Source organism: Myotis daubentonii, chromosome 20 (genome assembly GCF_963259705.1).
Source record: "Myotis daubentonii chromosome 20, mMyoDau2.1, whole genome shotgun sequence".
Lineage (NCBI taxonomy): Eukaryota > Metazoa > Chordata > Mammalia > Chiroptera > Vespertilionidae > Myotis > Myotis daubentonii.
Window position 1 is genome coordinate 17,923,127 of NC_081859.1, and position 24,990 is coordinate 17,948,116.

A 24,990-nucleotide genomic window follows, 5' to 3' on the forward strand; every position below is an offset into this window, starting at 1 on the left:
ATCACGGAGGTTTCCAGTGGAAAGCTGTAAAATGAGGAAAATACTGGTAATATTTACAACTCCGGGTACTTCCGGTGGTGTTTTCAAGGAACTGTGCTTTCAAATATTAAGAGTTCATGCTTACAGAGCTCAGAATTGTTGTCTAAAGCCTTGGAATGACGAGAATACTGTTTCTGTTTACAATTGAAGAGGATTGGCTTTGGCGTTTCTTTTTGTAAATCAGTTAAAATGGTGACAATTCCGGTAAATACTTCTAAGCAAACTGTCTAATTTGGGTAAAACTGTTAAAATACACAATGATAGTTCCCAGAAATGGTTAAGAACGTGTAAGAAGGAGCCCAAGTACTCGTAAATAGATTCTTACTACATTTACTGTCATATTCAATCACGGAGGTTTCCTGTGGAAAGCTGTAAAATGACGAAAATACTGGTAATATTTACAACTCCGGGTACTTCCGGTGGCGTTTTCAAGGGACTGTGCTTTCAAATATTAAGAATTCATGCTTACAGTCGAAACCGGTTTGGCTCAGTGGATAGAGCATGGGCCTGCGGACTGAAAGGTCCCAGGTTCGATTCTGGTCAGGGGCATGTACCTGGGTTGCGGGCATATCCCCAGTAGGAGATGTGCAGGAGGGAGCTGATAGATGTTTCTCTCTCATCGATGTTTCTAACTCTCTATCTCTCTCCCTTTCTCTCTATCTCTCTCCCTGCCTCTCTGTACAAAAATCAATAAAATATATTTAAAAAAAAAAGAATTCATGCTTACAGAGCTCAGAATTGGTGTCTAAAGCCTTGGAATGACGAAAATAGTGTTTCTGTTTACAATTAAGGAAGATTGGCTTTGGCGTTTTTTTTGTGTGAATCAGTTAAAGAGGTGATGATTCCGGTAAATACTACTAAGCAAACTGTCTAATTTTGGTAAAACTGTTAAAATACACAATGATAGTTCCCAGAAATGATTAAGAACATGTAAGAAACTCCTCAAGTACACGTAAATAGATTCTTACTACATTTACTGTCCTATTCAATCACGGAGGTTTCCAGTGGAAAGCTGTAAAATGACGAAAATACTGGTAATATTTACAACTCCGGGTACTTCCGGTGGCGTTTTTAAGGGACTGTGCTTTCAAATATTAAGAGTTCATGCTTACAGAGCTCAGAATTGGTGTCTAAAGCCTTGGAATGACGAGAATAATGTTTTTGTTTACAATTAAGGAAGATTGGCTTTGGGGTTTTTTTGTGTGAATCAGTTAAAGAGGTGACGATTCCGGTAAATACTTCTAAGTTAACTGTCTAATTTTGGTAAAACTGTTAAAATACACAATGATAGTTCCCAGAAATGATTAAGAACGTTTAAGAAGCAGCTCAAGTACACGTAAATCGATTCTTACTACATTTACTGTCCTATTGAATCACAGAGTTTTACAGTTGAAAGCTGTGAAATGACGAAAATACTGGTAATATTTACAACTCCGCGTACTTCCGGTGGCGTTTTCAAGGGACTGTGCTTACAAATATTAAGAGTTCATGCTTACAGAGCTCAGAATTTTTGTGAAAGCCTTGGAATGATGAGAATAGTGTTTCTGTTTACAATTAAGGAGGATTGGCTTTGGCGTTTTTTTGTGTGAATCAGTTAAAGTGGTGACGATTCAGGTAAATACTTCTAAGCAAACTGTCAAATTTGGGTAAAACTGTTAAAATACACAATGATAGTTCCCAGAAATGATTAAGAACGTGTAAGAAACATCTCAACTACACGTAAATAGATTCTTACTACATTTACTGTCCTATTGAATCACGGAGTTTTCCAGTTGAAAGCTGTGAAATGACGAAAATACTGGTAATATTTACAACTCCGGGTATTCCGGTGGCATTTTCAAGGGACTGTGCTTTCACATATGAGGACTGCATGGTTACGGAGCACAGAATTTGTGTATAAAACCTTTGAATGACCACAATAGTGTTTAAATTTACAATTAAGACAGATTGGCTTTTGCATTTTTTTGTGTGTGAGTGAGTTAAAATGGTGACGATTCCACTAAATACTTCTAAGAGAACATTGTAATTGTGGTAAAACTTTTAAAATACACCAAGATAGTCCCAGGAAATGATTAAGAACGTGTAAGAAACACCTTAAGTACACGTAAATAGATTCTTACTACATTTACTGTCCTATTCAATCACGGAGGTTTCCAGTGGAGAGCTGTGAAATGACGAAAATACTGGTAATATTTACAACTCCTGGTACTTCCGGTGGCGTTTTCAAGGGACTGTGCTTGCAAATATGAAGAGTTCATGCTTACAGAGCTCAGAATTTGTGTTTAAAGCCTTGGAATGACGAGAATAGTGTTTCTGTTTACAATTAAGGAGGATTGGCTTTGGCGTTTTTTTGTGTGATTCAGTTAAAGTGGTGACGATTCCAGTAAATACTTCTAAGCAAACTGTCTAATTTCGGTAAAACTGTTAAAATACACAATGATAGTTCCCAGAAATGATTAAGAACGTGTAAGAAACACCTCAAGTACACGTAAATAGATTCTTACTACATTTACTGTCATATTCAATCACGGAGGTTTCCAGTGGAGAGCTGTGAAATGACGAAAATACTGGTAATATTTACAACTCCGGGTACTTCCGGTGGCGTTTTCACGGGAATGTGCTTTCAAATATGAAGAGTTCATGCTTACAGAGCTCAGAATTGGTGTTTAAAGCCTTGCAATGACGAGAATAGTGTTTCTGTTTACAATTAAGGAGGATTGGCTTTGGCGTTTTTTTGTGTGAATCAGTTAAAGTGGTGACGATTCCAGTAAATACTTCTAAGCAAACTGTCTAATTTCGGTAAAACTGTTAAAATACACAATGATAGTTCCCAGAAATGATTAAGAACGTGTAAGAAACACCTCAAGTACACGTAAATAGATTCTTACTACATTTACTCTCCTATTGAATCACGGAGTTTTCCAGTTGAAAGCTGTGAAATGACGAAAATACTGGTAATATTTACAACTCCGGGTACTTCCGGTGGCATTTTCAAGGGACTGTGCTTTCACATATGAGGACTGCATGGTTACGGAGCACAGAATTTGTGTATAAAACCTTTGAATGACCACAATAGTGTTTAAATTTACAATTAAGACAGATTGGCTTTTGCATTTTTTTGTGTGTGAGTGAGTTAAAATGGTGACGATTCCACTAAATACTTCTAAGAGAACATTGTAATTGTGGTAAAACTTTTAAAATACACCAAGATAGTCCCAGGAAATGATTAAGAACGTGTAAGAAACACCTTAAGTACACGTAAATAGATTCTTACTACATTTACTGTCCTATTCAATCACGGAGGTTTCCAGTGGAGAGCTGTGAAATGACGAAAATACTGGTAATATTTACAACTCCTGGTACTTCCAGTGGCGTTTTCAAGGGACTGTGCTTGCAAATATGAAGAGTTCATGCTTACAGAGCTCAGAATTTGTGTTTAAAGCCTTGGAATGACGAGAATAGTGTTTCTGTTTACAATTAAGGAGGATTGGCTTTGGCGTTTTTTTGTGTGATTCAGTTAAAGTGGTGACGATTCCAGTAAATACTTCTAAGCAAACTGTCTAATTTCGGTAAAACTGTTAAAATACACAATGATAGTTCCCAGAAATGATTAAGAACGTGTAAGAAACACCTCAAGTACACGTAAATAGATTCTTACTACATTTACTGTCATATTCAATCACGGAGGTTTCCAGTGGAGAGCTGTGAAATGACGAAAATACTGGTAATATTTACAACTCCGGGTACTTCCGGTGGCGTTTTCACAGGAATGTGCTTTCAAATATGAAGAGTTCATGCTTACAGAGCTCAGAATTGGTGTTTAAAGCCTTGCAATGACGAGAATAGTGTTTCTGTTTACAATTAAGGAGGATTGGCTTTGGCGTTTTTTTGTGTGAATCAGTTAAAGTGGTGACGATTCCAGTAAATACTTCTAAGCAAACTGTCTAATTTCGGTAAAACTGTTAAAATACACAATGATAGTTCCCAGAAATGATTAAGAACGTGTAAGAAACACCTCAAGTACACGTAAATAGATTCTTACTACATTTACTGTCCTATTGAACACAGAGTTTTCCAGTGGAAAGCTGTCCAATGACGAAAATACTGGTAATATTTACAACTCCGGGTATTTGTGGTGGCGTTTTCACGGGAATATGCTTTCAAATATTAAGAGTTCATGCTTACAGAGCTCAGAATTTTTGTGAAAGCCTTAGAATGACGAGAATAGTGTTTCTGTTTACAATTAAGGAGGATTGGCTTTGGCGTTTTTTTGTGTGAATCAGTTAAAGTGGTGACGATTCAGGTAAATACTTCTAAGCAAACTGTCTAATTTGGGTAAAACTGTTAAAATACACAATGATAGTTCCCAGAAATGGTTAAGAACGTGTAAGAAGGAGCCCAAGTACTCGTAAATAGATTCTTACTACATTTACTGTCATATTCAATCACGGAGGTTTCCTGTGGAAAGCTGTAAAATGACGAAAATACTGGTAATATTTACAACTCCGGGTACTTCCGGTGGCGTTTTCAAGGGACTGTGCTTTCAAATATTAAGAATTCATGCTTACAGTCGAAACCGGTTTGGCTCAGTGGATAGAGCATGGGCCTGCGGACTGAAAGGTCCCAGGTTCGATTCTGGTCAGGGGCATGTACCTGGGTTGCGGGCATATCCCCAGTAGGAGATGTGCAGGAGGGAGCTGATAGATGTTTCTCTCTCATCGATGTTTCTAACTCTCTATCTCTCTCCCTTTCTCTCTATCTCTCTCCCTGCCTCTCTGTACAAAAATCAATAAAATATATTTAAAAAAAAAAGAATTCATGCTTACAGAGCTCAGAATTGGTGTCTAAAGCCTTGGAATGACGAAAATAGTGTTTCTGTTTACAATTAAGGAAGATTGGCTTTGGCGTTTTTTTTGTGTGAATCAGTTAAAGAGGTGATGATTCCGGTAAATACTACTAAGCAAACTGTCTAATTTTGGTAAAACTGTTAAAATACACAATGATAGTTCCCAGAAATGATTAAGAACATGTAAGAAACTCCTCAAGTACACGTAAATAGATTCTTACTACATTTACTGTCCTATTCAATCACGGAGGTTTCCAGTGGAAAGCTGTAAAATGACGAAAATACTGGTAATATTTACAACTCCGGGTACTTCCGGTGGCGTTTTTAAGGGACTGTGCTTTCAAATATTAAGAGTTCATGCTTACAGAGCTCAGAATTGGTGTCTAAAGCCTTGGAATGACGAGAATAATGTTTTTGTTTACAATTAAGGAAGATTGGCTTTGGGGTTTTTTTGTGTGAATCAGTTAAAGAGGTGACGATTCCGGTAAATACTTCTAAGTTAACTGTCTAATTTTGGTAAAACTGTTAAAATACACAATGATAGTTCCCAGAAATGATTAAGAACGTTTAAGAAGCAGCTCAAGTACACGTAAATCGATTCTTACTACATTTACTGTCCTATTGAATCACAGAGTTTTACAGTTGAAAGCTGTGAAATGACGAAAATACTGGTAATATTTACAACTCCGCGTACTTCCGGTGGCGTTTTCAAGGGACTGTGCTTACAAATATTAAGAGTTCATGCTTACAGAGCTCAGAATTTTTGTGAAAGCCTTGGAATGATGAGAATAGTGTTTCTGTTTACAATTAAGGAGGATTGGCTTTGGCGTTTTTTTGTGTGAATCAGTTAAAGTGGTGACGATTCAGGTAAATACTTCTAAGCAAACTGTCAAATTTGGGTAAAACTGTTAAAATACACAATGATAGTTCCCAGAAATGATTAAGAACGTGTAAGAAACATCTCAACTACACGTAAATAGATTCTTACTACATTTACTGTCCTATTGAATCACGGAGTTTTCCAGTTGAAAGCTGTGAAATGACGAAAATACTGGTAATATTTACAACTCCGGGTATTCCGGTGGCATTTTCAAGGGACTGTGCTTTCACATATGAGGACTGCATGGTTACGGAGCACAGAATTTGTGTATAAAACCTTTGAATGACCACAATAGTGTTTAAATTTACAATTAAGACAGATTGGCTTTTGCATTTTTTTGTGTGTGAGTGAGTTAAAATGGTGACGATTCCACTAAATACTTCTAAGAGAACATTGTAATTGTGGTAAAACTTTTAAAATACACCAAGATAGTCCCAGGAAATGATTAAGAACGTGTAAGAAACACCTTAAGTACACGTAAATAGATTCTTACTACATTTACTGTCCTATTCAATCACGGAGGTTTCCAGTGGAGAGCTGTGAAATGACGAAAATACTGGTAATATTTACAACTCCTGGTACTTCCGGTGGCGTTTTCAAGGGACTGTGCTTGCAAATATGAAGAGTTCATGCTTACAGAGCTCAGAATTTGTGTTTAAAGCCTTGGAATGACGAGAATAGTGTTTCTGTTTACAATTAAGGAGGATTGGCTTTGGCGTTTTTTTGTGTGATTCAGTTAAAGTGGTGACGATTCCAGTAAATACTTCTAAGCAAACTGTCTAATTTCGGTAAAACTGTTAAAATACACAATGATAGTTCCCAGAAATGATTAAGAACGTGTAAGAAACACCTCAAGTACACGTAAATAGATTCTTACTACATTTACTGTCATATTCAATCACGGAGGTTTCCAGTGGAGAGCTGTGAAATGACGAAAATACTGGTAATATTTACAACTCCGGGTACTTCCGGTGGCGTTTTCACGGGAATGTGCTTTCAAATATGAAGAGTTCATGCTTACAGAGCTCAGAATTGGTGTTTAAAGCCTTGCAATGACGAGAATAGTGTTTCTGTTTACAATTAAGGAGGATTGGCTTTGGCGTTTTTTTGTGTGAATCAGTTAAAGTGGTGACGATTCCAGTAAATACTTCTAAGCAAACTGTCTAATTTCGGTAAAACTGTTAAAATACACAATGATAGTTCCCAGAAATGATTAAGAACGTGTAAGAAACACCTCAAGTACACGTAAATAGATTCTTACTACATTTACTGTCCTATTGAATCACGGAGTTTTCCAGTTGAAAGCTGTGAAATGAGGAAAATACTGGTAATATTTACAACTCCGGGTACTTCCGGTGGCATTTTCAAGGGACTGTGCTTTCACATATGAGGACTGCATGGTTACGGAGCACAGAATTTGTGTATAAAACCTTTGAATGACCACAATAGTGTTTAAATTTACAATTAAGACAGATTGGCTTTTGCATTTTTTTGTGTGTGAGTGAGTTAAAATGGTGACGATTCCACTAAATACTTCTAAGAGAACATTGTAATTGTGGTAAAACTTTTAAAATACACCAAGATAGTCCCAGGAAATGATTAAGAACGTGTAAGAAACACCTTAAGTACACGTAAATAGATTCTTACTACATTTACTGTCCTATTCAATCACGGAGGTTTCCAGTGGAGAGCTGTGAAATGACGAAAATACTGGTAATATTTACAACTCCTGGTACTTCCGGTGGCGTTTTCAAGGGACTGTGCTTGCAAATATGAAGAGTTCATGCTTACAGAGCTCAGAATTTGTGTTTAAAGCCTTGGAATGACGAGAATAGTGTTTCTGTTTACAATTAAGGAGGATTGGCTTTGGCGTTTTTTTGTGTGATTCAGTTAAAGTGGTGACGATTCCAGTAAATACTTCTAAGCAAACTGTCTAATTTCGGTAAAACTGTTAAAATACACAATGATAGTTCCCAGAAATGATTAAGAACGTGTAAGAAACACCTCAAGTACACGTAAATAGATTCTTACTACATTTACTGTCATATTCAATCACGGAGGTTTCCAGTGGAGAGCTGTGAAATGACGAAAATACTGGTAATATTTACAACTCCGGGTACTTCCGGTGGCGTTTTCACAGGAATGTGCTTTCAAATATGAAGAGTTCATGCTTACAGAGCTCAGAATTGGTGTTTAAAGCCTTGCAATGACGAGAATAGTGTTTCTGTTTACAATTAAGGAGGATTGGCTTTGGCGTTTTTTTGTGTGAATCAGTTAAAGTGGTGACGATTCCAGTAAATACTTCTAAGCAAACTGTCTAATTTCGGTAAAACTGTTAAAATACACAATGATAGTTCCCAGAAATGATTAAGAACGTGTAAGAAACACCTCAAGTACACGTAAATAGATTCTTACTACATTTACTGTCCTATTGAACACAGAGTTTTCCAGTGGAAAGCTGTCCAATGACGAAAATACTGGTAATATTTACAACTCCGGGTATTTGTGGTGGCGTTTTCACGGGAATATGCTTTCAAATATTAAGAGTTCATGCTTACAGAGCTCAGAATTTTTGTGAAAGCCTTAGAATGACGAGAATAGTGTTTCTGTTTACAATTAAGGAGGATTGGCTTTGGCGTTTTTTTGTGTGAATCAGTTAAAGTGGTGACGATTCAGGTAAATACTTCTAAGCAAACTGTCTAATTTGGGTAAAACTGTTAAAATACACAATGATAGTTCCCAGAAATGATTAAGAACGTGGAAGAAACACCTCAAGTACACGAAAATAGATTCTTACTACATTTACTGTCCTATTGAATCACGGAGTTTTCCAGTGGAATGCTGTGAAATGAGGAAAATACTGGTAATATTTACAACTCCGGGTAATTCCGTTGGCGTTTTCACGGGAATGTGCTTTCAAATATGAGGACTGCATGGTAACAGAGCACAGAATTTGTGTATGAAACCTTTGAAAAACCACAATAGTTTTTAAATTTACAATTAAGACAGATTGGCTTTGGCGTTTTTTTGTTTGTGAATAAGTTAAACTGGTGAGGATTCCGGCAAATACTTCTAAGCAAACTGTTTAATTTGGGTAAAACTGTTAAAATACACAATGATAGTTCCCAGAAATGATTAAGAACGTGTAAGAAACATCTCAACTACAGGTAAATAGATTCTGACTACATTTACTGTCCTATTGAATCATGGAGTTTTCCAGTTGAAAGCTGTGAAATGACGAAAATACTGGTAATATTTACAACTCCGGGTACTTCCGGTGGCATTTTCAAGGGACTGTGCTTTCAAATATTAAGAGTTCATGCTTACAGAGCTCAGAATTGGTGTCTAAAGCCTTGGAATGACGAGAATAGTGTTTCTTTTTACAATTAAAGAGGATTGGCTTTGGCGTTTCTTTGTGTAAATCAGGGAAAATGGTGACAATTCCGGTAAATACTTCTAAGCAAACTGTCTAATTTTGGTAAAACTGTTAAAATACACAATGATAGTTCCCAGAAATGATTAACAACGTGTAAGAAACACCTCAAGTACACGTAAATAGATTCTTACTACATTTACTGTCCTATTGAATCACGGAGTTTTCCAGTGTAAAGCTGTGAAATGACGAAAATATTGGTAATATTTACAACTCCGGGTACTTCCTGTGGCGTTTTCAAGAGACTGTGCTTTCACATATGAGGACTGCATGGTTACGGAGCACAGAATTTGTGTATAAAACCTTTGAATGACCACAATAGTGTTTAAATTTACAATTAAGACAGATTGGCTTTTGCATTTTTTTGTGTGTGAGTGAGTTAAAATGGTGACGATTCCAGTAAATACTTCTAAGAGAACATTGTAATTGTGGTAAAACTTTTAAAATACACCATGATAGTCCCAGGAAATGATTAAAAACGTGTAAGAAACACCTTAAGTACACGTAAATAGATTCTTACTACATTTACTGTCCTATTCAATCACGGATGTTTCCAGTGGAGAGCTGTGAAATGACGAAAATACTGGTAATATTTACAACTCCGGGTACTTCCGGTGGCGTTTTCACGGGAATGTGCTTTCAAATATGAAGAGTTCATGCTTACAGAGCTCAGAATTGGTGTTTAAAGCCTTGCAATGACGAGAATAGTGTTTCTGTTTACAATTAAGGAGGATTGGCTTTGGCGTTTTTTTGTGTGAATCAGTTAAAGTGGTGACGATTCCAGTAAATACTTCTAAGCAAACTGTCTAATTTCGGTAAAACTGTTAAAATACACAATGATAGTTCCCAGAAATGGTTAAGAACGTGTAAGAAACACCTCAAGTACACGTAAATAGATTCTTACTACATTTACTGTCCTATTGAACACAGAGTTTTCCAGTGGAAAGCTGTCCAATGACGAAAATACTGGTAATATTTACAACTCCGGGTATTTGTGGTGGCGTTTTCAAGGGACTGTGCTTTCAAATATTAAGAGTTCATGCTTTCAGAGCTCAGAATTGGTGTCTAAAGCCTTGGAATGACGAGAATAGTGTTTCTGTTTACAATTAAGGAGGATTGGCTTTGGCGTTTCTTTGTGTGAATCAGTTAAAATGGTGACGATTCCGGTAAATACTTCAAAGCATACTGTCTAATTTTGGTAAAACTGTTAAAATACACAATGATAGTTCCCAGAAATGATTAAGAACGTGTAAGAAGCAGCTCAAGTACACGTAAATAGATTCTTACTACATTTACTGTCCTATTCAATCACGGAGGTTTCCAGTGGAAAGCTGTGAAATGACGAAAATACTGGTAATATTTACAACACGGGGTATTTGCGGTGGCGTTTTCACGGGAATATGCTTTCAAATATTAAGAGTTCATGCTTACAGAGATTAGAATTGGTGTCTAAAGCCTTGGAATGACGAGAATAGTGTTTCTGTTTACAATTAAGGAGGATTTGCTTTGGCGTTTCTTTGTGTGAATCAGTTAAAATGGTGACGATTCCGGTAAATACTTCAAAGCATACTGTCTAATTTTGGTAAAACTGTTAAAATACACAATGATAGTTCCCAGAAATGATTAAGAACGTGTAAGAAACACCTCAAGTACACGTAAATAGATTCTTACTACATTTACTGTCCTATTCAATCACGGAGGTTTCCAGTGGAAAGCTGTGAAATGACGAAAATACTGGTAATATTTACAACACAGCGTATTTGCGGTGGCGTTTTCAAGGGACTGTGCTTTCAAATATTAAGAGTTCATGCTTTCAGAGCTCAGAATTGGTGTCTAAAGCCTTGGAATGATGAGAATAGTGTTTCTGTTTACAATTAAGGAGGATTGGCTTTGGCGTTTCTTTGTGTGAATCAGTTAAAATGGTGACGATTCCGGTAAATACTTCAAAGCATACTGTCTAATTTTGGTAAAACTGTTAAAATACACAATGATAGTTCCCAGAAATGATTAAGAACGTGTAAGAAGCAGCTCAAGTACACGTAAATAGATTCTTACTACATTTACTGTCCTATTGAATCACGGAGTTTTCCAGTTGAAAGCTGTGAAATGACGAAAATACTGGTAATATTTACAACTCCGGGTATTCCGGTGGCATTTTCAAGGGACTGTGCTTTCACATATGAGGACTGCATGGTTACGGAGCACAGAATTTGTGTATAAAACCTTTGAATGACCACAATAGTGTTTAAATTTACAATTAAGACAGATTGGCTTTTGCATTTTTTTGTGTGTGAGTGAGTTAAAATGGTGACGATTCCACTAAATACTTCTAAGAGAACATTGTAATTGTGGTAAAACTTTTAAAATACACCAAGATAGTCCCAGGAAATGATTAAGAACGTGTAAGAAACACCTTAAGTACACGTAAATAGATTCTTACTACATTTACTGTCCTATTCAATCACGGAGGTTTCCAGTGGAGAGCTGTGAAATGACGAAAATACTGGTAATATTTACAACTCCTGGTACTTCCGGTGGCGTTTTCAAGGGACTGTGCTTGCAAATATGAAGAGTTCATGCTTACAGAGCTCAGAATTTGTGTTTAAAGCCTTGGAATGACGAGAATAGTGTTTCTGTTTACAATTAAGGAGGATTGGCTTTGGCGTTTTTTTGTGTGATTCAGTTAAAGTGGTGACGATTCCAGTAAATACTTCTAAGCAAACTGTCTAATTTCGGTAAAACTGTTAAAATACACAATGATAGTTCCCAGAAATGATTAAGAACGTGTAAGAAACACCTCAAGTACACGTAAATAGATTCTTACTACATTTACTGTCATATTCAATCACGGAGGTTTCCAGTGGAGAGCTGTGAAATGACGAAAATACTGGTAATATTTACAACTCCGGGTACTTCCGGTGGCGTTTTCACGGGAATGTGCTTTCAAATATGAAGAGTTCATGCTTACAGAGCTCAGAATTGGTGTTTAAAGCCTTGCAATGACGAGAATAGTGTTTCTGTTTACAATTAAGGAGGATTGGCTTTGGCGTTTTTTTGTGTGAATCAGTTAAAGTGGTGACGATTCCAGTAAATACTTCTAAGCAAACTGTCTAATTTCGGTAAAACTGTTAAAATACACAATGATAGTTCCCAGAAATGATTAAGAACGTGTAAGAAACACCTCAAGTACACGTAAATAGATTCTTACTACATTTACTGTCCTATTGAATCACGGAGTTTTCCAGTTGAAAGCTGTGAAATGACGAAAATACTGGTAATATTTACAACTCCGAGTACTTCCGGTGGCATTTTCAAGGGACTGTGCTTTCACATATGAGGACTGCATGGTTACGGAGCACAGAATTTGTGTATAAAACCTTTGAATGACCACAATAGTGTTTAAATTTACAATTAAGACAGATTGGCTTTTGCATTTTTTTGTGTGTGAGTGAGTTAAAATGGTGACGATTCCACTAAATACTTCTAAGAGAACATTGTAATTGTGGTAAAACTTTTAAAATACACCAAGATAGTCCCAGGAAATGATTAAGAACGTGTAAGAAACACCTTAAGTACACGTAAATAGATTCTTACTACATTTACTGTCCTATTCAATCATGGAGGTTTCCAGTGGAGAGCTGTGAAATGACGAAAATACTGGTAATATTTACAACTCCTGGTACTTCCGGTGGCGTTTTCAAGGGACTGTGCTTGCAAATATGAAGAGTTCATGCTTACAGAGCTCAGAATTTGTGTTTAAAGCCTTGGAATGACGAGAATAGTGTTTCTGTTTACAATTAAGGAGGATTGGCTTTGGCGTTTTTTTGTGTGATTCAGTTAAAGTGGTGACGATTCCAGTAAATACTTCTAAGCAAACTGTCTAATTTCGGTAAAACTGTTAAAATACACAATGATAGTTCCCAGAAATGATTAAGAACGTGTAAGAAACACCTCAAGTACACGTAAATAGATTCTTACTACATTTACTGTCATATTCAATCACGGAGGTTTCCAGTGGAGAGCTGTGAAATGACGAAAATACTGGTAATATTTACAACTCCGGGTACTTCCGGTGGCGTTTTCACAGGAATGTGCTTTCAAATATGAAGAGTTCATGCTTACAGAGCTCAGAATTGGTGTTTAAAGCCTTGCAATGACGAGAATAGTGTTTCTGTTTACAATTAAGGAGGATTGGCTTTGGCGTTTTTTTGTGTGAATCAGTTAAAGTGGTGACGATTCCAGTAAATACTTCTAAGCAAACTGTCTAATTTCGGTAAAACTGTTAAAATACACAATGATAGTTCCCAGAAATGATTAAGAACGTGTAAGAAACACCTCAAGTACACGTAAATAGATTCTTACTACATTTACTGTCCTATTGAACACAGAGTTTTCCAGTGGAAAGCTGTCCAATGACGAAAATACTGGTAATATTTACAACTCCGGGTATTTGTGGTGGCGTTTTCACGGGAATATGCTTTCAAATATTAAGAGTTCATGCTTACAGAGCTCAGAATTTTTGTGAAAGCCTTAGAATGACGAGAATAGTGTTTCTGTTTACAATTAAGGAGGATTGGCTTTGGCGTTTTTTTGTGTGAATCAGTTAAAGTGGTGACGATTCAGGTAAATACTTCTAAGCAAACTGTCTAATTTGGGTAAAACTGTTAAAATACACAATGATAGTTCCCAGAAATGATTAAGAACGTGGAAGAAACACCTCAAGTACACGAAAATAGATTCTTACTACATTTACTGTCCTATTGAATCACGGAGTTTTCCAGTGGAATGCTGTGAAATGAGGAAAATACTGGTAATATTTACAACTCCGGGTAATTCCGTTGGCGTTTTCACGGGAATGTGCTTTCAAATATGAGGACTGCATGGTAACAGAGCACAGAATTTGTGTATGAAACCTTTGAAAAACCACAATAGTTTTTAAATTTACAATTAAGACAGATTGGCTTTGGCGTTTTTTTGTGTGTGAATAAGTTAAACTGGTGAGGATTCCGGCAAATACTTCTAAGCAAACTGTTTAATTTGGGTAAAACTGTTAAAATACACAATGATAGTTCCCAGAAATGATTAAGAACGTGTAAGAAACATCTCAACTACAGGTAAATAGATTCTGACTACATTTACTGTCCTATTGAATCACGGAGTTTTCCAGTTGAAAGCTGTGAAATGACGAAAATACTGGTAATATTTACAACTCCGGGTACTTCCGGTGGCATTTTCAAGGGACTGTGCTTTCAAATATTAAGAGTTCATGCTTACAGAGCTCATAATTGGTGTCTAAAGCCTTGGAATGACGAGAATACTGTTTCTTTTTACAATTAAAGAGGATTGGCTTTGGCGTTTCTTTGTGTAAATCAGGGAAAATGGTGACAATTCCGGTAAATACTTCTAAGCAAACTGTCTAATTTTGGTAAAACTGTTAAAATACACAATGATAGTTCCCAGAAATGATTAACAACGTGTAAGAAACACCTCAAGTACACGTAAATAGATTCTTACTACATTTACTGTCCTATTGAATCACGGAGTTTTCCAGTGTAAAGCTGTGAAATGACGAAAATATTGGTAATATTTACAACTCCGGGTACTTCCTGTGGCGTTTTCAAGAGACTGTGCTTTCACATATGAGGACTGCATGGTTACGGAGCACAGAATTTGTGTATAAAACCTTTGAATGACCACAATAGTGTTTAAATTTACAATTAAGACAGATTGGCTTTTGCATTTTTTTGTGTGTGAGTGAGTTAAAATGGTGACGATTCCAGTAAATACTTCTAAGAGAACATTGTAATTGTGGTAAAACTTTTAAAATACACCATGATAGTCCCAGGAAATGATTAAAAACGTGTAAGAAACACCTTAAGTACACGTAAATAGATTCTTACTACATTTACTGTCCTATTCAATCACGGATGTTTCCAGTGGAGAGCTGTGAAATGACGAAAATACTGGTAATATTTACAACTCCGGGTACTTCCGGTGGCGTTTTCACGGGAATGTGCTTTCAAATATGAAGAGTTCATGCTTACAGAGCTCAGAATTGGTGTTTAAAGCCTTGCAATGACGAGAATAGTGTTTCTGTTTACAATTAAGGAGGATTGGCTTTGGCGTTTTTTTGTGTGAATCAGTTAAAGTGGTGACGATTCCAGTAAATACTTCTAAGCAAACTGTCTAATTTCGGTAAAACTGTTAAAATACACAATGATAGTTCCCAGAAATGGTTAAGAACGTGTAAGAAACACCTCAAGTACACGTAAATAGATTCTTACTACATTTACTGTCCTATTGAACACAGAGTTTTCCAGTGGAAAGCTGTCCAATGACGAAAATACTGGTAATATTTACAACTCCGGGTATTTGTGGTGGCGTTTTCAAGGGACTGTGCTTTCAAATATTAAGAGTTCATGCTTTCAGAGCTCAGAATTGGTGTCTAAAGCCTTGGAATGACGAGAATAGTGTTTCTGTTTACAATTAAGGAGGATTGGCTTTGGCGTTTCTTTGTGTGAATCAGTTAAAATGGTGACGATTCCGGTAAATACTTCAAAGCATACTGTCTAATTTTGGTAAAACTGTTAAAATACACAATGATAGTTCCCAGAAATGATTAAGAACGTGTAAGAAGCAGCTCAAGTACACGTAAATAGATTCTTACTACATTTACTGTCCTATTCAATCACGGAGGTTTCCAGTGGAAAGCTGTGAAATGACGAAAATACTGGTAATATTTACAACACGGGGTATTTGCGGTGGCGTTTTCACGGGAATATGCTTTCAAATATTAAGAGTTCATGCTTACAGAGATTAGAATTGGTGTCTAAAGCCTTGGAATGACGAGAATAGTGTTTCTGTTTACAATTAAGGAGGATTTGCTTTGGCGTTTCTTTGTGTGAATCAGTTAAAATGGTGACGATTCCGGTAAATACTTCAAAGCATACTGTCTAATTTTGGTAAAACTGTTAAAATACACAATGATAGTTCCCAGAAATGATTAAGAACGTGTAAGAAACACCTCAAGTACACGTAAATAGATTCTTACTACATTTACTGTCCTATTCAATCACGGAGGTTTCCAGTGGAAAGCTGTGAAATGACGAAAATACTGGTAATATTTACAACACAGCGTATTTGCGGTGGCGTTTTCAAGGGACTGTGCTTTCAAATATTAAGAGTTCATGCTTTCAGAGCTCAGAATTGGTGTCTAAAGCCTTGGAATGACGAGAATAGTGTTTCTGTTTACAATTAAGGAGGATTGGCTTTGGCGTTTCTTTGTGTGAATCAGTTAAAATGGTGACGATTCCGGTAAATACTTCAAAGCATACTGTCTAATTTTGGTAAAACTGTTAAAATACACAATGATAGTTCCCAGAAATGATTAAGAACGTGTAAGAAGCAGCTCAAGTACACGTAAATTGATTCTTACTACATTTACGGTCATAATCAATCACGGAGGTTTCCAGTGGAAAGCTGTAAAATGAGGAAAATACTGGTAATATTTACAACTCCGGGTACTTCCGGTGGTGTTTTCAAGGAACTGTGCTTTCAAATATTAAGAGTTCATGCTTACAGAGCTCAGAATTGTTGTCTAAAGCCTTGGAATGACGAGAATAGTGTTTCTGTTTACAATTGAGGAGGATTGGCTTTGGCGTTTCTTTTTGTAAATCAGTTAAAATGGTGACAATTCCCGTAAATACTTCTAAGCAAACTGTCTAATTTGGGTAAAACTGTTAAAATACACAATGATATTTCCCAGAAATGATTAAGAACGTGTAAGAAGGAGCCCAAGTACTCGTAAATAGATTCTTACTACATTTACTGTCGTATTCAATCACGGAGGTTTCCTGTGGAAAGCTCTAAAATGACGAAAATACTGGTAACATTTACAACTCCGGGTACTTCCGGTGGCGTTTTCAAGGGACTGTGCTTTCAAATATTAAGAATTCATGCTTACAGTCGAAACCGGTTTGGCTCAGTGGATAGAGCATGGGCCTGCGGACTGAAAGGTCCCAGGTTCGATTCCGGTCAGGGGTATGTACCTGTGTTGCGGGCATATCCCCAGTAGGAGATGTGCAGGAGGCAGCTGATCAATGTTTCTCTCTCATCGATGTTTCTAACTCTCTATCTCTCTCCCTTTCTCTCTATCTCTCTCCCTTCCTCTCTGTACAAAAATCAATAAAATATATTTAAAAAAAAAAAAGAATTCATGCTTACAGAGCTCAGAATTGGTGTCTAAAGCCTTGGAATGACGAGAATAGTGTTTCTGTTTACAATTAAGGAAGATTGGCTTTGGCGTTTTTTTGTATGAATCAGTTAAAGAGGTGATGATTCCGGTAAATACTACTAAGCAAACTGTCTAATTTTGGTAAAACTGTTAAAATACACAATGATAGTTCCCAGAAATGATTAAGAATGTGTAAGAAACTCCTCAAGTACACGTAAATAGATTCTTACTACATTTACTGTCCTATTCAATCACGGAGGTTTCCAGTGGAAAGCTGTAAAATGACGAAAATACTGGTAATATTTACAACTCCAGGTACTTCCGGTGGCGTTTTCAAGGGACTGTGCTTTCAAATATTAAGAGTTCATGCTTACAGAGCTCAGAATTGGTGTCTAAATCCTTGGAATGACAAGAATAGTGTTTCTGTTTACAATTAAGGAGGATTGGCTCTGGCGTTTCTTTGTGTAAATCAGTTAAAATGGTGACAATTCCGGTAAATACTTCTAAGCAAACTGTCTAATTTTGGTAAAACTGTTAAAATACACTATGATAGTTCCCAGAAATTATTAAGAACGTGTAAGAAGCAGCTCAAGTACACGTAAATAGATTCTTACTACATTTATGGTCATAATCAATCACGGAGGTTTCCAGTGGAAAGCTGTAAAATGAGGAAAATACTGGTAATATTTACAACTCCGGGTACTTCCGGTGGTGTTTTCAAGGAACTGTGCTTTCAAATATTAAGAGTTCATGCTTACAGAGCTCAGAATTGTTGTCTAAAGCCTTGGAATGACGAGAATACTGTTTCTGTTTACAATTGAAGAGGATTGGCTTTGGCGTTTCTTTTTGTAAATCAGTTAAAATGGTGACAATTCCGGTAAATACTTCTAAGCAAACTGTCTAATTTGGGTAAAACTGTTAAAATACACAATGATAGTTCCCAGAAATGGTTAAGAACGTGTAAGAAGGAGCCCAAGTACTCGTAAATAGATTCTTACTACATTTACTGTCATATTCAATCACGGAGGTTTCCTGTGGAAAGCTGTAAAATGACGAAAATACTGGTAATATTTACAACTCCGGGTACTTCCGGTGGCGTTTTCAAGGGACTGTGCTTTCAAATATTAAGAATTCATGCTTACAGTCGAAACCGGTTTGGCTCAGTGGATAGAGCATGGGCCTGCGGACTGAAAGGTCCCAGGTTCGATTCTGGTCAGGGGCATGTACCTGGGTGGCGGGCATATCCCCAGTAGGAGATGTGCAGGAGGGAGCTGATAGATGTTTCTCTCTCATCGATGTTTCTAACTCTCTATCTCTCTCCCTTTCTCTCTATCTCTCTCCCTGCCTCTCTGTACAAAAATCAATAAAATATATTTAAAAAAAAAGAATTCATGCTTACAGAGCTCAGAATTGGTGTCTAAAGCCTTGGAATGACGAAAATAGTGTTTCTGTTTACAATTAAGGAAGATTGGCTTTGGCGTTTTTTTTGTGTGAATCAGTTAAAGAGGTGATGATTCCGGTAAATACTACTAAGCAAACTGTCTAATTTTGGTAAAACTGTTAAAATACACAATGATAGTTCCCAGAAATGATTAAGAACATGTAAGAAACTCCTCAAGTACACGTAAATAGATTCTTACTACATTTACTGTCCTATTCAATCACGGAGGTTTCCAGTGGAAAGCTGTAAAATGACGAAAATACTGGTAATATTTACAACTCCGGGTACTTCCGGTGGCGTTTTTAAGGGACTGTGCTTTCAAATATTAAGAGTTCATGCTTACAGAGCTCAGAATTGGTGTCTAAAGCCTTGGAATGACGAGAATAATGTTTTTGTTTACAATTAAGGAAGATTGGCTTTGGGGTTTTTTTGTGTGAATCAGTTAAAGAGGTGACGATTCCGGTAAATACTTCTAAGTTAACTGTCTAATTTTGGTAAAACTGTTAAAATACACAATGATAGTTCCCAGAAATGATTAAGAACGTGTAAGAAGCAGCTCAAGTACACGTAAATCGATTCTTACTACATTTACTGTCCTATTGAATCACAGAGTTTTACAGTTGAAAGCTGTGAAATGACGAAAATACTGGTAATATTTACAACTCCGCGTACTTCCGGTGGCGTTTTCAAGGGACTGTGCTTACAAATATTAAGAGTTCATGCTTACAGAGCTCAGAATTTTTGTGAAAGCCTTGGAATGATGAGAATAGTGTTTCTGTTTACAATTAAGGAGGATTGGCTTTGGCGTTTTTTTGTGTGAATCAGTTAAAGTGGTGACGATTCAGGTAAATACTTCTAAGCAAACTGTCAAATTTGGGTAAAACTGTTAAAATACACAATGATAGTTCCCAGAAATGATTAAGAACGTGTAAGAAACATCTCAACTACACGTAAATAGATTCTTACTACATTTACTGTCCTATTGAATCACGGAGTTTTCCAGTTGAAAGCTGTGAAATGACGAAAATACTGGTAATATTTACAACTCCGGGTACTTCCGGTGGCATTTTCAAGGGACTGTGCTTTCACATATGAGGACTGCATGGTTACGGAGCACAGAATTTGTGTATAAAACCTTTGAATGACCACAATAGTGTTTAAATTTACAATTAAGACAGATTGGCTTTTGCATTTTTTTGTGTGTGAGTGAGTTAAAATGAGACGATTCCACTAAATACTTCTAAGAGAACATTGTAATTGTGGTAAAACTTTTAAAATACACCAAGATAGTCCCAGGAAATGATTAAGAACGTGTAAGAAACACCTTAAGTACACGTAAATAGATTCTTACTACATTTACTGTCCTATTCAATCACGGAGGTTTCCAGTGGAGAGCTGTGAAATGACGAAAATACTGGTAATATTTACAACTCCTGGTACTTCCGGTGGCGTTTTCAAGGGACTGTGCTTGCAAATATGAAGAGTTCATGCTTACAGAGCTCAGAATTTGTGTTTAAAGCCTTGGAATGACGAGAATAGTGTTTCTGTTTACAATTAAGGAGGATTGGCTTTGGCGTTTTTTTGTGTGATTCAGTTAAAGTGGTGACGATTCCAGTAAATACTTCTAAGCAAACTGTCTAATTTCGGTAAAACTGTTAAAATACACAATGATAGTTCCCAGAAATGATTAAGAACGTGTAAGAAACACCTCAAGTACACGTAAATAGATTCTTACTACATTTACTGTCATATTCAATCACGGAGGTTTCCAGTGGAGAGCTGTGAAATGACGAAAATACTGGTAATATTTACAACTCCGGGTACTTCCGGTGGCGTTTTCACGGGAATGTGCTTTCAAATATGAAGAGTTCATGCTTACAGAGCTCAGAATTGGTGTTTAAAGCCTTGCAATGACGAGAATAGTGTTTCTGTTTACAATTAAGGAGGATTGGCTTTGGCGTTTTTTTGTGTGAATCAGTTAAAGTGGTGACGATTCCAGTAAATACTTCTAAGCAAACTGTCTAATTTCGGTAAAACTGTTAAAATACACAATGATAGTTCCCAGAAATGATTAAGAACGTGTAAGAAACACCTCAAGTACACGTAAATAGATTCTTACTACATTTACTGTCCTATTGAACACAGAGTTTTCCAGTGGAAAGCTGTCCAATGACGAAAATACTGGTAATATTTACAACTCCGGGTATTTGTGGTGGCGTTTTCACGGGAATATGCTTTCAAATATTAAGAGTTCATGCTTACAGAGCTCAGAATTTTTGTGAAAGCCTTGGAATGACGAGAATCGTGTTTCTGTTTACAATTAAGGAGGATTGGCTTTGGCGTTTTTTTGTGTGAATCAGTTAAAGTGGTGACGATTCAGGTAAATACTTCTAAGCAAACTGTCTAATTTGGGTAAAACTGTTAAAATACACAATGATAGTTCCCAGAAATGATTAAGAACGTGGAAGAAACACCTCAAGTACACGAAAATAGATTCTTACTACATTTACTGTCCTATTGAATCACGGAGTTTTCCAGTGGAATGCTGTGAAATGAGGAAAATACTGGTAATATTTACAACTCCGGGTAATTCCGTTGGCGTTTTCACGGGAATGTGCTTTCAAATATGAGGACTGCATGGTAACAGAGCACAGAATTTGTGTATGAAACCTTTGAAAAACCACAATAGTTTTTAAATTTACAATTAAGACAGATTGGCTTTGGCGTTTTTTTGTGTGTGAATAAGTTAAACTGGTGAGGATTCCGGCAAATACTTCTAAGCAAACTGTTTAATTTGGGTAAAACTGTTAAAATACACAATGATAGTTCCCAGAAATGATTAAGAACGTGTAAGAAACATCTCAACTACAGGTAAATAGATTCTGACTACATTTACTGTCCTATTGAATCACGGAGTTTTCCAGTTGAAAGCTGTGAAATGACGAAAATACTGGTAATATTTACAACTCCGGGTACTTCCGGTGGCATTTTCAAGGGACTGTGCTTTCAAATATTAAGAGTTCATGCTTACAGAGCTCAGAATTGGTGTCTAAAGCCTTGGAATGACGAGAATAGTGTTTCTTTTTACAATTAAAGAGGATTGGCTTTGGCGTTTCTTTGTGTAAATCAGGGAAAATGGTGACAATTCCGGTAAATACTTCTAAGCAAACTGTCTAATTTTGGTAAAACTGTTAAAATACACAATGATAGTTCCCAGAAATGATTAACAACGTGTAAGAAACACCTCAAGTACACGTAAATAGATTCTTACTACATTTACTGTCCTATTGAATCACGGAGTTTTCCAGTGTAAAGCTGTGAAATGACGAAAATATTGGTAATATTTACAACTCCGGGTACTTCCTGTGGCGTTTTCAAGAGACTGTGCTTTCACATATGAGGACTGCATGGTTACGGAGCACAGAATTTGTGTATAAAACCTTTGAATGACCACAATAGTGTTTAAATTTACAATTAAGACAGATTGGCTTTTGCATTTTTTTGTGTGTGAGTGAGTTAAAATGGTGACGATTCCAGTAAATACTTCTAAGAGAACATTGTAATTGTGGTAAAACTTTTAAAATACACCATGATAGTCCCAGGAAATGATTAAAAACGTGTAAGAAACACCTTAAGTACACGTAAATAGATTCTTACTACATTTACTGTCCTATTCAATCACGGATGTTTCCAGTGGAGAGCTGTGAAATGACGAAAATACTGGTAATATTTACAACTCCGGGTACTTCCGGTGGCGTTTTCACGGGAATGTGCTTTCAAATATGAAGAGTTCATGCTTACAGAGCTCAGAATTGGTGTTTAAAGCCTTGCAATGACGAGAATAGTGTTTCTGTTTACAATTAAGGAGGATTGGCTTTGGCGTTTTTTTGTGTGAATCAGTTAAAGTGGTGACGATTCCAGTAAATACTTCTAAGCAAACTGTCTAATTTCGGTAAAACTGTTAAAATACACAATGATAGTTCCCAGAAATGATTAAGAACGTGTAAGAAACACCTCAAGTACACGTAAATAGATTCTTACTACATTTACTGTCCTATTGAACACAGAGTTTTCCAGTGGAAAGCTGTCCAATGACGAAAATACTGGTAATATTTACAACTCCGGGTATTTGTGGTGGCGTTTTCACGGGAATATGCTTTCAAATATTAAGAGTTCATGCTTACAGAGCTCAGAATTTTTGTGAAAGCCTTAGAATGACGAGAATAGTGTTTCTGTTTACAATTAAGGAGGATTGGCTTTGGCGTTTTTTTGTGTGAATCAGTTAAAGTGGTGACGATTCAGGTAAATACTTCTAAGCAAACTGTCTAATTTGGGTAAAACTGTTAAAATACACAATGATAGTTCCCAGAAATGATTAAGAACGTGGAAGAAACACCTCAAGTACACGAAAATAGATTCTTACTACATTTACTGTCCTATTGAATCACGGAGTTTTCCAGTGGAATGCTGTGAAATGAGGAAAATACTGGTAATATTTACAACTCCGGGTAATTCCGTTGGCGTTTTCACGGGAATGTGCTTTCAAATATGAGGACTGCATGGTAACAGAGCACAGAAGTTGTGTATGAAACCTTTGAAAAACCACAATAGTTTTTAAATTTACAATTAAGACAGATTGGCTTTGGCGTTTTTTTGTGTGTGAATAAGTTAAACTGGTGAGGATTCCGGCAAATACTTCTAAGCAAACTGTTTAATTTGGGTAAAACTGTTAAAATACACAATGATAGTTCCCAGAAATGATTAAGAACGTGTAAGAAACATCTCAACTACAGGTAAATAGATTCTGACTACATTTACTGTCCTATTGAATCACGGAGTTTTCCAGTTGAAAGCTGTGAAATGACGAAAATACTGGTAATATTTACAACTCCGGGTACTTCCGGTGGCATTTTCAAGGGACTGTGCTTTCAAATATTAAGAGTTCATGCTTACAGAGCTCAGAATTGGTGTCTAAAGCCTTGGAATGACGAGAATAGTGTTTCTTTTTACAATTAAAGAGGATTGGCTTTGGCGTTTCTTTGTGTAAATCAGGGAAAATGGTGACAATTCCGGTAAATACTTCTAAGCAAACTGTCTAATTTTGGTAAAACTGTTAAAATACACAATGATAGTTCCCAGAAATGATTAACAACGTGTAAGAAACACCTCAAGTACACGTAAATAGATTCTTACTACATTTACTGTCCTATTGAATCACGGAGTTTTCCAGTGTAAAGCTGTGAAATGACGAAAATATTGGTAATATTTACAACTCCGGGTACTTCCTGTGGCGTTTTCAAGAGACTGTGCTTTCACATATGAGGACTGCATGGTTACGGAGCACAGAATTTGTGTATAAAACCTTTGAATGACCACAATAGTGTTTAAATTTACAATTAAGACAGATTGGCTTTTGCATTTTTTTGTGTGTGAGTGAGTTAAAATGGTGACGATTCCAGTAAATACTTCTAAGAGAACATTGTAATTGTGGTAAAACTTTTAAAATACACCATGATAGTCCCAGGAAATGATTAAAAACGTGTAAGAAACACCTTAAGTACACGTAAATAGATTCTTACTACATTTACTGTCCTATTCAATCACGGATGTTTCCAGTGGAGAGCTGTGAAATGACGAAAATACTGGTAATATTTACAACTCCGGGTACTTCCGGTGGCGTTTTCACGGGAATGTGCTTTCAAATATGAAGAGTTCATGCTTACAGAGCTCAGAATTGGTGTTTAAAGCCTTGCAATGACGAGAATAGTGTTTCTGTTTACAATTAAGGAGGATTGGCTTTGGCGTTTTTTTGTGTGAATCAGTTAAAGTGGTGACGATTCCAGTAAATACTTCTAAGCAAACTGTCTAATTTCGGTAAAACTGTTAAAATACACAATGATAGTTCCCAGAAATGATTAAGAACGTGTAAGAAACACCTCAAGTACACGTAAATAGATTCTTACTACATTTACTGTCCTATTGAACACAGAGTTTTCCAGTGGAAAGCTGTCCAATGACGAAAATACTGGTAATATTTACAACTCCGGGTATTTGTGGTGGCGTTTTCACGGGAATATGCTTTCAAATATTAAGAGTTCATGCTTACAGAGCTCAGAAT